This window comes from Macaca nemestrina, chromosome X (genome assembly GCF_043159975.1).
Source record: "Macaca nemestrina isolate mMacNem1 chromosome X, mMacNem.hap1, whole genome shotgun sequence".
NCBI lineage: Eukaryota > Metazoa > Chordata > Mammalia > Primates > Cercopithecidae > Macaca > Macaca nemestrina.
Genome location: NC_092145.1, coordinates 116491461 through 116504346, shown reverse-complemented (window position 1 = coordinate 116504346; position 12886 = coordinate 116491461).

Sequence of the window (12886 nt, the reverse complement as noted above, 5' to 3'; positions counted from 1 at the left end):
GAAAACCTGGCACTTGGCTGATGATGATATTGGCTAAATGTCTTAAAAGCAGAAGATTGAAAAGCAAATGGAAATTGGGCCTCAAAACTGGAAATAATCTGAAAGGGGAAATGACTTGTAGCTGAGTAAGAGCCATGGAAACAGTCAGGAATACATTTTCTGGCCTAATTTTGTGGGTCAAATTGGGAGGGGGAATAAACTCTTTGGCCACCAACATTTTCAAATATCAGAGCTTGACATCCATCCACCTTTTCATTTCTCCCAAGAAATAATCTGTGGCTTTCTCAACATATGCTTGCCACTCCACCCTGCCATCTTTTGCCTTCAGGTTGTCAGGGTTGCATGAATTCTGTCCAGTTCCTGGGCAGAATTTTCCAGCGTTCTACAATCTGCCCTTCTGAAAGAGCACCACAGAAAGTGTAAAGATTGCAAACACATTGACTGCTTGGCCACAGAAGACAAGATCTCTCCCAGATGGAGTCCCACTGCTTCTTCCAGCCGTTATTTTGTCAGGAGTGGCAAAGAATACCATCTGCTGCCCCATTCAAGAGGAAGGCTTTGCCTCCCCACAATGGGCTCCGGAGAACCCATTTCTAAGCCTGTCAATAGATAGCTGGCAACAGCAACTGTTTTCATCTCATCACCGTGCTTTTTAGAAAGGTCACTGTGCCACGTGTAGTTTCTTTACTGGCCATCATTAATGTTGCTGAGAAAGAGGGCTCCCTTTAACTTTGCCAAAGGGATGAAAGGACCCCTGCTGTTATTTCCTACACATTAAGGGAGAGAAGAGTTTGCAGAAGGAGACGTCTATCAGCTGGCTGAGAAATCTTTCAAGGGATCACTTCTCAGCCTTTTATTTCTGGTCCTGTTTCAGGTTGGATTTCTCTTTCTTGGTAGCCCTAGTGGATATTTACAGAAGTCACCCAGCATTCAAACACCCCTGGGGGGATGGGTCGTCCCAAAGCAGGTGGGAGATAGGACCCGAGTTCTAGTTGCAGAATCTGAAGAAGCAGGTGTTTCCCCTCCCCTCCTTAGGACAGCTGGAGGAGCCAGGTGTAACCAAGCCTGGTTCACCAGATGAGCCATCTGGGAGGAATGACCAAGGCATGCCGATTTTGTGGTTCCACAGGAATCGAGATCCCAGAGGTTGCAGCAGCTGGTGTGGGGAGCTACCGAGTCCAGCAATGTGACAGTTAGTAATCTGGGGACACAGGGCCTGTGACTGCATCCTCAGTAGTTTGGTCTCTTTGGTTGCATCTGTGTTTGTCACCATTTCATGAGCCTGGGGCTCTAGCTTTCCTGGTGATTCTGTGAATTGCACCCCATCCCCACCCCCACCAAGATCCTGCCAATACATTCCTTTCTCCTTTAATTAGCTAGAGACAGTTTTTGAGGTTGGCAACCAGGAATCCTAACCTGAATACTACATTTTCCAAATTTAGGCAAACTAACATCATTAACATACAGATGGAAACATGGTGTCCACTTCCTCCTAGTTACTTTCCCAAACAAATAAATGGCTTCAGATTCATTGTCAGTCTGCTCTAGTCTCTGCTCTAGTATTTCAAAAGTAGGAAGTTCCTTTGTGGGTATATAACAAGATCCATGGTGTATGTGCATTTGTGTAATCCCAATATACCAGCATAATCGACGAGGCACAGTTTATAATGATCAAGTGAGATTGCTAATTTCTGTTGTCCCATGAATATGATAGTATTCATTCATTCAAAAATACCTGTTAATAGTAATAGCAGCTACTTAATGGGTGTTTGCTCTCTGTCAGCCTCTGTGCCAAATATTCTGTATGTATTATCTCTTTCAAAGAGATACACAACAACTCTATAAAGTAGATACCATTATTGTCTCTATTTTACAAATGGAAAACCTGAGGCTCTGAGAAATTAGGTGGCTTGCCTGTGGTTGAAACAGCAGGCAAATGGCAGGTATGAACTCTGGCTTTCTTGTCTCCAACCATGGCTTACCTACTACGCTCTGCTGCCCCTGTTCAACAGAAACTCCCTGAGCAGCACCTACGTAGTAACGCTCTGCTATTTGTTGGGGAGACACATAAAAGTAGGACATGGATCCAGTTCTTAAAAATGTTTATGATATTATAGGGAAGAGAGAAATGTTCACTTGTGAAGACACTGCAAGGTAGAGCATGATAAGTGCCACAAGAAAAGCAAAAGGTACAATAAGAGGAAGTGGTGCATCCAGGAGAACGCCACCGGATCTGGGCTTTGAAGGCACAGAGTGGGAACTAGGGGACAAAGGTGAGTTTTCGAAGTGACTTGCAGCCACACATTTTGTCTGGGCTTAAATTTAGGCTACCGTAGGCCAGGAGGGTGTGATGAGCAGAGTGAAGGTCAGGGATCTGGTGCCAAGTGGGGTTAAAAAGGAGAGGATAGAATGGCAAGCCAGACAGACAAAGGAGAGGTTATATATGTGCGAGGAGACTAAAGCAGAGGAGCAAAGATAAGTAGCCCAGCAGGGCTGAAAACAGGTGCTTTCTTTCATCCATGCATTCATTCAACAAATATTCTTTTATGAAAAAACTGTTTTTCAGAAAGCATGACTATTTAAATGTCATTATCACAAAGCCATAGTAAATAATTTGAAATAAACTTTGAAATACAGAAAAAGAAATTTCTTTGAGTGCCTCCTAACTGCCCGAGCTGTTCTCATCCCAGGGGCTCTGGCATTGAATAAGACAGACAAAGTTTCTACGGTTGTGGTGTAGGAGTATGTCCACAAAGACACATTAAAGACAAATGACAAAACCTTGAGTATCAATAGCTTAAAACACAAGGACATTTATGGTGCTCAATCTGGAGGTGGGCAGTTTCTAGGGCTGGTATAGTGGCTCCGTGATATCATCAAAAACCCAAGCTCCTTCCACTTCCATCATACTCAGCACTGTTGGCTTCTGTTTTCCTCTGGCAGGTCAATTCATGGGCACCAGATGGCTGGTGGAACTCTAGAAATCACGTTGAGATTCAGGAGTCTAGAGGGAAAGAGAGAAGAGTTTGCTCTTTGTCTGTCTCTTCAATCAGGAAGCTCACTTTGGCTCATATGTCAAGATGGATCATGTGCAGATAAGGAGGTGGAAAGGACCAAAGTGTGGCAGGAGAGAAGTCACTGAAATCTCCTAGACAAGAGAAGGTGGTAGCCTGTACCAAGGTTGAAGTAGTGGAGATAGAGTGAAGTGAACAGATTTCAGATATATTTGGGAGAACATACAAGATTTCCTCTGCATTGGACGTGGTAGTTAAAAAAAGGAGAGAAATCAAGAGTGATTCCTGCCCCATGGTGGAGTGAGGGAAGCACAGGTTTGGTGAGGGGTGGAGCTGTATGCATTAACTCCATTTGAAACAGGTTCAGTTTGACATTCTTGTAAGACATCCAAGTTGAAATGTGAAGAAGACGGGTTGATATACAGGTCTGGATTTCAGGGCCAGTTTCAGAGCTGGAGCTATACATTTGGAGGTTGTCAACCTATGGAGTGTATTTAAAGCTATTTGACTGAGATCACCCAGAATCAGACTCTAGCTAAAGAAGAAATGGTAGACCAGGAGGAGCCCTGGATCTCCCCTACACTGAGTAAGACTCTAAAGAAGAAGTCAAAGAGGTAGGAGGGAAGCCAGAAAAGTAGACTGTCACCAGTAAAACAAATAGTAGCTTTGTTTTTGCTTTTAATCATAGAAAGCTACTGCCTGAAACTAGAGAAAGGTCTCCACGTCTTTAGACTTGTACTTTTAAATTTTAGGATTGAATGGAGAGTTTAAAGAATGCTGAGGCTCAGGCCTCACCCAGGCTAATTAAAATAAAATTTCTAAAAGGGGGGTTGGGTATTTGGTATTTTTAAAAGCTCCCTTTACAACACCAAGGGCACTATCCATGAAAGACATAACTGATAAGCTTGACCTTACTAAAATTAAAAAACTTCTCCTCTGTTAAATATAATGTCAAGAGAATGAGAAGAAAAGCCACTGACTGGGAGAAAATATTTGCAAAAGACACATTGGATAAAGGACTGATATTGAAAATACACAAAGAACTCTTAAACTCAGCAGTAAGAAAACAAACAACCTAATTTTAAAAATGAGCAAAATACTTGAACAGACATCTCACCAAAGGAGATATACAGATGGCAAATAAGCATATGGAAAGATGTTTCACATCTTATGTCATTAGGGAATTGCAAATTAAAACAGCAATTAGATGATCCTACACACCTATTAAAATGTCCAAACTTCAAAACATCGACAATACCACACCATCCAATGCTGGTGAGGATGTGGAGAAACAGTAATTCCCATCTGTTGCTGGTGGAAATGCAAAATGGCACAACCACTTTGGAAAGCAGTCTGGTAGTTTCTTACAACACTAAACAAAGTCTTATCATAGAATCCAGCACTCACATTCCTTGGTATTTAACCAAATGAGTTAAAAACTTACTTCCACACACGTGTATGTCTGCACACAGATGTTTATAGCAGCTTTATTCATAATTGTCAATACTTGGAAGCAACTGAGATGTCCTTCCGTAGGTGAATGAATAAATAAACTGTAGTACATTTAGACAATGGAATATTATTTCGCACATAAAAAGAGCTATCAAGCCATGAAAAGACATGGAGGAAACTTAAATGCATATTACTAAGTGAAAGAAGCCAATCTGAAAAGGCCACATACTGTATGATTCCAACTATACGGCATTCTGGAGAAGGCAAAACTATGAAGACAGTCAAAAGATCAGTGGTTGCCAGGGGTTAGGGAGAGAGATAAATAGATGGAGCACAGAGGATTTTTTAGAGCAGTGAAACTACTTTGTGTGATACTGTAATGGTGGATGCCTGTTATTATACATTTGCCCAAATCCATAGAATTTACAACATGAAGAGTGAACCCTAATGAAAACTATGGACTCTGGGTGATAAGGATGTATCAGTGTAGGTTCACTGACTATAACAAATGTACCACTCTGGTACAGGATATCAATAGTGGGGGAGATTTTGTGGGTGTGGAGACAGAGGATACATGGTAACTCTCTTTACTTTCCACCCAATTTTGCTGTGAACCTAAACCTGCTCTAAAAAATGAAGTCTATTTAAAACACACACACACACACACACACACACACACACACACACACACACACACAGCATGGCATGTTCTCTCCCCTCTCGCTAAATGTTACCTGATTAAAGAGACAACCTCAGGGAAATAAACAAAATCCAAGAACATCAGATGACACCAAAGAGCAGTTTTTACCCATCATAAGTGTACCCAGTGTTTAGCTATTATACATGTACATAGTCAATCAGTTAATAAACAATTTCATAGTGTAAATTCAAGCCAATGAGCCACTAGATATGCAGTAATTTTAATGAATGATTTCTTTTGGCATCTTTTCCACCATTTTATGAGCTTCCTCAGAGCACTGAGAGAACATCTTTTTTTACAACATACTGTACATCTCATCAAAGGCATAAATAAGGCGCACTCTTTGGTTTATAAAAAGATGACAAAAGAAAAAAGACTTGGCTCTAAATTTAAGCACCTTTTGAACTTTGTAAAAATCATTTTATGAGCAACATTGTTATGTAATAGAAAAATTAAGATTATTATCTAACTCATTGCTTTTTAAATAAATTATCTGTGAGTTACTCTATAAAGATAATGAAAAAATATTTTATACACAAAATTAAAAATGTAAGGATTCAAGTAGGTCCAAAGAACATTTGAGAAAAAAAGACTTGTCTTTAAGTGGGAAAAAATCCTGTAATAAAGTGTGTCATCTTGTTTCACTATGGTTCTAAAATTAGCCCTTCCTCATTTAGGTGAGAAACATGGTTATTAAAATCATCACTTAGTACACTGCCAAACTTCTGGGGGCCTCCATGCTAGGAAAAGATCCCTGATGTCCATTTTATTTCAAAGGTCTTATTTTTACCCCAAAGGACCTCTCAATAGTATCTGACACAATTAAGCAACTCTTCCTTAAAGTTCTTTCTTCCCTTAGTCTTCATTATGTTATAGGATCCATTCCTACCCTGGCATTCCTTTCCTCCAAGGCCTCAATTCTCTTCTCCACTCACACACACCTGATGGTTTATTCAATTCACCATTCAAATGTTTGTTGGATGTCAATTTCTCTTGACCCACTTCCTGAACTCCACAGAATGAGGATTTCACTTTCTCCTGAAAAAATCTCCATTTAAGTATCCCATTGGCATCTTTCACTGGTAACAGTCAGGCTGATCATCTGCTACTATAATGCTGCTACAATTTTTTGTATTCTTAACTCAATTATATCACAGTTGCCCCAGCCTGGAAACTTATTTAGCTCTGCAATTTTGGGAAAGTTATTAACTTCTTACAGCCTCAGTTACTTCATCTGTTTTATGGGTAAAGAAAACCAATTTAAGAGGCTCAGTGTGAAAGCTATTTGAGACATCGAACTGCCACTTCTTTTGATTTCAGACATTATTGCTCTGTGTTGTTGTTAGACCACGGCCTTGCTGTAGAACACCTATGGAAATAGTGAACTTAGTTCCAGCTGTAAACAGACCCAAGGTCTTTGACTCCCATATTATAATGCCTACAAAACTACTGGCCGACTAGGAAGTAATAACTTCCTCCATAGAATAAGACAGAACTGTTTCGGTCATATTTGAACTTCAATTTCTTATGTTCTTGCTATAAAATAATAGACTCTACTGTAAAATCTTATTTGCTCAAATTCTTAAAACTTTACAGGATTAAGAAATATTCTCCTACTTTTGTATAAAATATGAAATTCACTTAGAAATACATTGTTAATTAACTTCGCATGTTTCAGGATCACTATTTTCATTAGTAGCTCAACAAATTCCTGTAAGGTTCATTTTAATCTTACTTAAGGTCAATGTCACATAAAAGCAATTATTGTTAGAGTTTGTACAGATAGCTTATAATTAAGGTACACTTTTGAAACAAAATTAAAAATGTAGTCATTGACTGGATACTCAAAGAAAAATTATATTTCTTGATCTTCCCCCAGCAGAAAAGAAAATCATACCAGTCATCATACTTGACACTTATTATTCTCAAAATAATTTTTTCACATATTGAACAGTTTCTTTGCCCCAAATTTATGGATGACTTTTTCAATTAAAACTTAATCTTAAAAAAACATATTTGGTGGTTTGAGGCTAGAAAAAATAAAAGGCTTCAATTGCAACAAAGACAATAATTGACAAGTGGGACCTAATTAAACTAAAGAACTTCTGCACAACAAAAGAAAGTATCAATAGAGTAAACAGACAACCTACAGAATGAGAGAAATTTTTTGCAAACTATGTATTCAACAAAGGTCTAATATCCAGAATCTATAAGGAACTTAAAAAAAATCAACAAGCATAAAACAAATAATCCCATTAAAAATGGGCAAAGGACATGAGCAGACACTTTACAAAAGAAGATATACGCACAGCTAGCAAGTATATGAAAAAAACGCTGAACATCACTACTCATTAGAGAAATGCGAATGAAAACCACAATGAGGTATCATCTTACACCAGTCAAAATGGCTATTACTGGCCAGACACAGTGGCTCATGCCTGTAATCCCAGGACTTTGGGAGGCCAAGGCAGGCGGATCACCTGAGGTCGCGAGTTTGAGACCAGCCTGACCAACATGGAGAAACCCCGTCTCTACTAAAAATACAAAAAAAAAAAAAAAAAAAAAAATCCGGGCGTGGTGGCGCATATCTGTAATCCCAGCTACTAGGGAGGCTGAGGCAGGAGAATCGCTTGAACCTGGGAGGTGGAGGGTGCAGTGAGCCGAGATCACACCATTGCACTCCAGCCTGGGCAACAAGAGTGAAACTCCATCTCAATGATAATAATAATAATAATAATAATAATAATAATAATGGCTCTTACTAAAAAGTCAAGGCTGTGGAGAAAAGGGAATACTTACACATTGTAGGTGGGAATGTAAATTAGTTCAGCCACTGGGAAAAGTAGTCTGGATATTTCTCAAAGAACTGAAAACAGAACTACCATTTGGCCCAGCAAATCTCATCACTGGATATATACCCAAAGGAAACTAGATCATTCTACCAAAAAGACACATGCACTCATATGGTCATCGTTGTGCTATTCACAATAGCAAAGACATGGCATCAACCTAGGTACCTATCAATGGTTGATTGGATAAAGAAAATGTGGTACATATATACCATGGAATACTACACAGCTATAAAAAAGAATGAAATCATGTCCTTTGTAGCAACATAGATAGAACTGGAGGCCATGATCCTAAGCAAACTAATGCAGGAACAGAAAACCAAATACCACATGTTCTCACTTATAAGTGGGAGCTAAACACTGAGTACACATGGACATAAACATGGGAACAATAGACACTGCACACTGCTAGATGGGGGAGGGAGGAAGAGGCTGTAGGTTGAAAAACTACCAATTGGGTACTGTGCTCACTACCTGTGTGCAATATACCCATGTAACAAATCTGCACATGTATCTCCTATATCTAAAATAAACGTCAAAATTTGAAGCAAAACAAGACAAAACAAACCCTTCAGATGGGAGGCTGAGGTGGGTGGACTGCTTGAGGCCAGGAGTTTGAGACCAGCTTGGGCAACATAGTGAGACTCCATTTCTACAAAAAAAAAAAAAAAAAAAGCTGGGCATGGTGGCACATGCCTGTAGCTACTCAGGAGGCTAAGGCGGGAGGATTACTTGAGCCCAGGAGGTCAAGGTTACAGTGAGCTATGATCATACCACCACACTCCAGCCTGGGTGATAGAGACCCTGTCTCTAAAAACCAACCAACAAACAAAATACTCATTAGAGTCCTTTCTCTGGCAGGCATCAATTCCTTCTCTCATGACAATAACTTTTTTTTTTTTTTTTTGAGACGGAGTCTCGCTTTTTCGCCCAGGCTGGAGTGCAGTGGCACCATCTCGGCTCACTGCAAGTTCCGCCTCCTGGGTTCACGCCATTCTCCTGCCTCAGCCTCCAAGTAGCTGGGACTACAGGCACGCACCACCATGCTCGGCTAATTTTTTGTATTTTTAGTAGAGACGGGGTTTCACTGTGTTAGCCAGGATGGTCTCGATCTCCTGACCTCGTGATCAGGCCGCCTCGGCCTTCCAAAGTGCTGGGATTACAGGAGTGAGCCACCGCGCCCGGCGACAATAACTTATAAAGACTTGTAAGAAAAGAAAACAAGCAAAAACCCAAGAAATATTATAAAGGAAAGAGAAAGGCCAGAACGTAAATATGAAGATGCACCCAATTCGTGTGCCCTTGAGAAAGCCATATTGCTGGACTCGTGGCCCAGCAGCTGGGTGACAGCCAGGAATTTGGTACACCTCATACTCTCAGAGTTTCCTCTGAGATGTGCTTCCATTTGCCCCTGGTTTCCCCTCTGCACTATTTTAATTAAACAAACAAACAAAAAAAGAACTAGTAAATTTAGAGTGTAAGTCAAAGAGTTTGTCTTTCATTTCAATGAACAGTGTTCCCATCGTGTCCACATCAGTAAAACGGTGGTCAGAAATAACTATTTTAAGAATGATTTATTTATCATTTAGGAAAATAACTGAATATTTTTTACTACAGCGTGACAACATACTACAGAATGTTTCCTGCTGACTCCAATTGCATGTATAAGCATTTACTTGAAAGAAATATTAAAAAGTATATTATTACACATTTTTGAAATATATTAGAAAGTATTATCAAAACTATTGAGAAAGACAGTTCTGAAATCTGGTAACTGCTGTAACTTTTTAACTATTCTGTTCCTTCAACATATCTGTATTTATTCTTTATTTACAAAGTATATAAATAGTCTTTATTAAAAAATGAAAAAGACTTAAAGGTAGTCCACAGTTTTTCTGTGCAATAAATAGAAGCAGCTTCATTTTATTCATTCGTTTATTCAATCTGCATTTATTAAGCACTAATTAAACACAGAAAACCCTATCTTTCCTTACTTAGTTGATGAATAATAAGATTTTCAGAAATGTCCCTTGATTTTCCCAGGTATCTGAGAAATGATTTTCCAACCTTTTCTCAGTCCCATTTATTCATTTATTCAACAAATAATTTTTGAGCAGTGTCAAGCCCTGTTTTAGGCCTTAAGGTTAGAACAGCAAACAAGATAGACAAGGTTCCAGCTCTCATGAAACTGACATTCCATTAAAGAGACAGACAACAAGCTCATAAACAAATATACAATAAACTCTCAGGTCATTATAAGCGCAATGAAGAAAATCCAAAATGATAAGGAGATAAGGAGTGAAGGGGAGTGCTATTTTATGTTGGGTGATCAGGAAATGCCCCTAGGAGGAGGTGGTATTTGAGCAGGAATATGGGTGAAGTAAGAGAGGTCACGCAAGGGCTGGAAGAAGACAACTCCAGGCAAAGGAGACAGCCTTGGGAGGGGAGCATAAATAGGAGGCCACTGTGGCTGCAGTAGAGTGAATAAGAAGAGCAAGAGTGGAAGAAAATGAGTCAAGGGTCAGATCATGTCAAGTCTCTGGGCATTGTAAGGCATTTTCAGTGCATTCTAATGTGATAGGAAGCCACTGGGGAGTTTTGAACTAGAGGATGACCTGACCTGGTTCATGTTCATAAAAGATCACCCTGGGTCTTTTGTGGAAATAGGCAGTCTGGTTAGGAGGCCAATGCAGTGAAACATGATGGAATTCTGACTATATTTTGAAAGTAGAGCCTTTGCAGAACTTGTTGATGAATTGAATTTATGGCCTGGGTGAGGAAAAGGAATTGGTGATGGCGCTTGGGTTTTTGGTGTGAACAACTAGTGATTAATTGGAGTTCCCATTTAACTAAAATAGGGAAGATCAGGGAGTACGTACAGTACATGTGGGAGGCAGAGCCAAGAGCTCTGATTTAGACATAGTAGAACATCTATTGGGCAAGAAGGGCAAATGTTCTGATGACAAACAGAGCAGACCTGCTGGAACAGCATTTATTTCAGATCTGTGAGTTTCCCATTGTACCTCACCCTCTGGGGTAGCTCCCTGAAGGTCAGATGTGGAAAAGAGACATGACTGTTGGGACATGGAGCTTTTATGCTGAATAATTTAAGGAAGAACCAGGCTCTATTCTGATATGATGAAGGGCCAGGATGTAATAACAGTATTACATAGTAGAACCATGCTCCATCTCTGTCTTGCCAGTCTTGCCTCCGGTGTGACTGGCGACCAGTATATAATAACAATTTGATATAACAGAACCTTGTCCCACCCCTATCCTGCCAGCTTCTCTTCTAGTGTTATGAAAGTTGGGGGAGAATCCAAGCTCCATGCTGTGGCTGTATGACACAGAAAGCTAACAGCAAGATTTGCCACATCTGTGTTCATGGCTGGAGAAGCATCGGCCCCTATTCGGGCATGCTTGGAGGGCTGAGGTCCAAGCCTCATGGTTGACTAAGATTGATTGCCTTAAGTACTGGCCTTGGCCAGTTTCTATGGAGATTTGCAAGGGGCCAATTTTCTCTCTGCAGGAAATAATTCATGGACAAATTAACAGTTCCTCTTAGTAAAAACTTGGATTCAGTTGGTAGTGGTGGAGTGGTGAAATGTGGTTGGATTCTGGAAATACTCTCAATATAGATTTCCTAAAGAACTTGGCGATGGGTTGGCTTCAGAATTTGAGGGGGAAAGGGGGAATCAAGGAAGATGTATAGGCTGTTATCCTGAGCAACTGATTTAATCATGTTGTCATTGACAGAAATAAGGAAGATTGAAGAAGTGTATAGTTGGGGTGCAGGTGGAACCAAGAGTTCTGCTTTGGAAATGCCTAATAGACCCAAAAATAGAGAAATGGACAGCACCTGGAGTTCAGGGGAGAGACCTGGACTGCAGATACAAATTTTGGAGTCACCAGCATGTAGATACCTTTGAAAGTCATGAAACTGGATCATCTTAAGAGCGAATATGAAAGGGAAAAGGGCTGCACACTGTCTTCTGCCCAGATTGTGTCAATATTTAGAAGTCTGGAGCAGGCCTGGTGCTCACTTCTATTCCAGGCAGACTCTTGGTTGCTCACACGAAGAAAAAAAGAAACATTCAAGCACAATGTAATCTCAAAATGATACCTGTGATTTACTGCATAAGGCAGGCTTGAGATGGACCTGAAGCATCATGTTCCAAGGCAATGGGGGACTATTTCTACAGACACAGACATAAAAGATGATGAAGGCACAATATTAAAAGCACAGCTTTCTCCTCACTCCTCTAAGGAGAATTCCCTGCCAACTAAACAAGAAATTGACAAAAACACATATTTTGCCTACTCTTCCAGAGATTTCAATTAAAATTATATAATTATTTCAAAGCTTTTTGAGCAAGGCTTGTTTTCTTTTGAACACAACGTTTTCTTCTATCTTTAATATGGCTATATTTTACTCTTTCCTCCTTCCAAACTACAGAACTCTTAAATTATTGGACATTCCCCTCACATGATATGTCTATTTTCTGCTTCAAGTTTAGGTTTCTCAGACCAATGTTTCAAGTAGGCAACAATGATGCTTCAGATATAGTTATTCCCTTACAGATCACTTTTATATTCTTTATCGCTCTAAGGAGAAATTATCAAGGAAATCTGAAAATGTAATTGTCCTTTCCTCAGCTTTTGGGTCTAGAGGTAAATGAATGAGGCATTAAATCATGATTTATAATACTTAATCAGGAATCAAAAGGGTCTTGGTTGATAAGGATGGTGGAACAAATAAAAATGTCCAACAATGTGAAACAGGGATTCATTTGGGTTCCTCTTTGTTTTACCTTATTTTCTGCCCCTCTTCCCCAAACAAAAAGATCTGTTTTGGTGCTAGAGAGGATGTG